Raw genomic sequence first — 4101 nt, forward strand, 5'->3', positions numbered from 1 at the left:
AAAAAGAAATGTATGAAGTAAATGGTTATGTTATATGGAAAAACATAAAGCATATAGCCTCTCCACCTCAGGAAGATGCCAAATAAGACGATCAAATATATTGATCCGTCCTGATTGGTCTTGTAAATCATTCTGTCAATTTCATAGGTTGAGCAACAATAGGTTTATGAAACAAAATTAAAAACTTTAGGTTACTGATAAAGAGTAATAATGCTATCTCCTCATTTCGATTACTATAGTCCATTGCCACCTACGGAAGGGACTAATAATGATTTTTTTGGGGTGTCCACATTTTGTTTATGGTAAATTTTAATTAATAATTATGCGGAAAGGTCTTTTTTTGCTGGCTTGGGGTGAGCAATTAGACACCTCATCTAACATATAACAAATGGATGATCATTGTTGTTGGCTCCTTCAACGTGTTTTTTCACTACATAGGCCCATTTTCACAAAGAAGGCATCCCCTGGTAGCCATGGTGGTTTTACTGTTGATGAAATTGAAGAGCATATTAACCTTCACCTTCAACCAATGAATTCTTCATCCTAACCTTCAACCATCTCCGCCTTGTTTATGACATCAATGCCTGGTCGAGGAGGATTCAACATTAAAGTCCCTGGAGCTACAGGAGTTTCCAGTTGAATATCTCTTAGTGAAAAAGATTTGATCCCCTCACATTTTTTCAGTTGAGTTGAGGGATTCAATTCATTAGTGCAACACGCCCCAGCCAAAGGCATCCATGATGACACCTAGCCAAATCCAAAGGCAAGAATCTCACTCTCAATCTCAACATTGTAGATATGCTAACAACTTCTATGCATTGTCAGATGTTCGATCTCGATTCGAAGCCTATAATCAACTGCACGCTAACACTGTGGCATTTGGTGAGAAGCCCCCAATTCTAGAGATCATTGCCTTTGGTGGCCAGTATGATGGAAAAAGTTATTTTCTAGAAACTCTACTAAGCTTCAGATTCAATCTTAGAGAAGTCGAAATGGGAATGCAAAGGTCACTGATGCTGCAAATGGTACACGACCCTTCAACTCTGGAAGCCCACTGTCGGTTTCAAGATGAGGTTCTAAGGACTATGAAGCTCCAATTGCATTGTGTTCTGCTATTGTTGATGCCATCAGAAGCATAACAAAGGATATTTTGAAGAAAATCCAAGCTGCAGTATCTGTGAAGCCTATTGTGATGCAGGCAGAGTATGCCTACTACCCAAATTTGACAATCATTAATACCCCTGGATTTGTTCTCGAGGAAAAGAAGGGTGAACCAGAAATACACCGGATGATATTTTAGCTATGGGAAAGGCATTAACAGCACTCACCCACTATTTATTTCTATTCCTTCAACATATTAGTTTGGAGTGGTGCTCTTCACTTTTGTTGGACACAATTCGTGCAGTTTATCCTACTTTGAGGCATACAATTGTTGTTGTTTCTAAATTTGAACTTGCAATTGAGCACAGAAGAATTGAAGACTCTTCTAATTGTGAGAGAAGCATCGTTGTTGGGGTTGGAGGCTATATTGATTTTCATGTTGCTTTGAGGTGGGCCTATGACCACTCTATCGAAAATTTGACAAAGAAATGGAAGGAGCTTGCGAGGCATCACTTGGACTCGGTGACAAGTCCTTATTCTCATGTTTATAGGCCATAATACAACATGGTAAATGGATTTTTTGGATTTGGAGCATCAAGCATAGGATAAAGGTTCAATCATTCATATGTTCCAATGTTTATGGACCTTTCTGAAGATCTAGGATGTCCCCAAGAAGAGGAATTGGATGAGGAACACGAGAATGTTGCTCCAACATGGAACCTGCAAGAAACACCAAACAAAGGGTCTGATTCAAGATATCCACTTAGAGAAAGTCAACTAACTGTCCCTGAGACACCTTCACTGGATCATCCAAGTAGTGAGATTGGTGCAGCAAAGAAAAAGTAAAATGGAATTGCCAGTGGGCATATTGGAGCTGAATTGGGAGGGCAGAAGAGGAAAATTCCATTGGTATCTAATTCTCATGTAGGTCAAAACAAGGAGCCTAAACATTCCAACTCGAATGTGTTATTTGGGAACAACATCTCTTCATTAGCATACACTAAAGTTTGTTCTTTAACTACGCAACATTTTAGTAGTATCTGTGAATCCCTCATAGAATAAAGTGTGCCATCCACTCTAAATGCTAGCTTCTTGACTCCTTGTCGAAAAAAATTAGTAGTGGCACTGGGAGTGGAGCTATTTACTGTGATTGATGAAACATTTATGGATATGATGGTTTCACCTGGTGTTGTGGACCTTCTTAGGAATGAACGCCAAGTCACGTAAAAGCTTCTGAAGACTTTGCAATCTTTCTTGAATGAATATAGGAATCTTTCTTGTGCACTTTGAGTTGGATCTATATGTCAAATATATCACTATGAATATCACATCTAGTGGTCATAGCTAGCTTTGTAGACTTCTTTGTATGACCCGAGTCTTATCCCGTGGTTCAGTCAACAAGGCATGGATTCAGTGGTTTGAACGTAATTTCTTATTCATTCAGGACATTTGATTGCTAATGAATCACATCACTGATGTTGAAAATATAAACCATGTCATTGGGTTTTACCCAGAGTCCAAAAGTTTCTAAACAAGGTGAACAACCACAAATCCTCTTCCTCTCATCACAACACATGAATCAAATTCCAATGTTGGGAATTTTTTAGACCCTCCTCGATAGCCATGGAGGGAACTTGAACACTTTGCACACCAGTTATGGTCTTTTTATCACTTGATAATTCACAACAATTGAATTAAAATTGTCATCACCTGGATTTGTAGTGGCCTTTGGAGAGCTTGGCCTGTATCTGGACATGATATTGTATATATTTGAACTAAAAATTGAGCTCTGACCGTAATTGAAAGAAGAAACCTTCTTCTATTTTTCACTAATCTAAAAAACTGGAAGTTCTTTATCATAATCCTAAAGTCGGATCTATCTCTATTGAGAAACGACTAAGCTTTAAGTGCCTTTTTAAATACAAGAAATTCAGTGGCTATTTGATTTTTTTAAGGATAAAGTTTACAAAGCTTTAAAGAGTTTCACTTTAGAGCCAACACTACTAAACGTATGAAAGGGAATATTATGTTCCCAAAAAGAAGCTTTCGCTAAGTTAAGTAGCTGGAACTTGACTTTAAGTGAATTGTGACTAAAATTGCACTTGAACTAGAGGTTGAGCTTCACTCACAACGATTGACTCCAGTGACATCCATGAAGGATAGGTAGTCAAACGAATAATATTACTATTTATTCTTAAAGTATTACATAAAATATAAGTCCGAAAATAATTTTATAATTCATTTTGAAATATTAAATTATAAAATTTATTTTTAAATATTAAATTATAATTGAAATTTGTTAGTTTAATTAAATAGAATAGTTGAATCTTTTAATTGATTAGGTAAATTAGTTGAATGCTTTTAGATATTTTCTTTCTAAGAAAAAATTAGTAACTTTCTATTAATAAAAATGAAAAGTTACATTGAGTATATGCATAAAGCATTCAAAATTCGTCTTGAGGGACCTGTGTGTACAAGACACATTCATAGTAGAAGATCTATCAAAAAATAAAAATAAAAATAAAATTACAGATTGCTAGATGAACTGGACTTTTCTTTTTTTCCCTTTTTCTTTTGAACTTTTTGCCAGACCCCAGGTGATGGAGTAGTAGAGACAATTTCCCATTCATTATTTCTAGATATGTTTAGAACTTCTTTATTTGAATTAAAACTTTCAGATACATGAGATGGTTCGAAACATCGACCAAAACTTTCTTTATTTTTTCACCTTTGCCCTGAGGATGAACCACATTAGATGCTTCGAAACATCGACAAAAAAATCATAATGTGATTAGTCCAAAAGAATTTATCAAAATTAGTATGGATCACAAAAATCTAAAATCAAGCAATATTTAATTAACTTTTCCTTTATAAGTAAACATAAATCATCCCTACAACTTAATGCACTTATAATAACATTTTATTTATAATACTAATACTCATATATTAGCCCATCTTAACTCTGTTTCCATAACCGTTTTGTGGAAGTATGAACTATTT

General features: G+C 35.4%; 1 pseudogene; it reads left to right on the forward strand.

Annotated features, from left to right (window-relative positions):
• Positions 1 to 740: 740 nt before the first annotated feature.
• On the forward strand, positions 741 to 2391 carry LOC149251968 (dynamin-related protein 5A-like; annotated as a pseudogene).
• The last annotated feature ends 1710 nt before the right edge of the window (positions 2392 to 4101 follow it).

The sequence above is a fragment of the Pinus tabuliformis genome, chromosome 7, assembly GCF_031772625.1.
Source record: "Pinus tabuliformis cultivar Carrire ecotype Pingquan chromosome 7, CPIR1, whole genome shotgun sequence".
Taxonomy (NCBI): Eukaryota; Viridiplantae; Streptophyta; class Pinopsida; order Pinales; family Pinaceae; genus Pinus; species Pinus tabuliformis.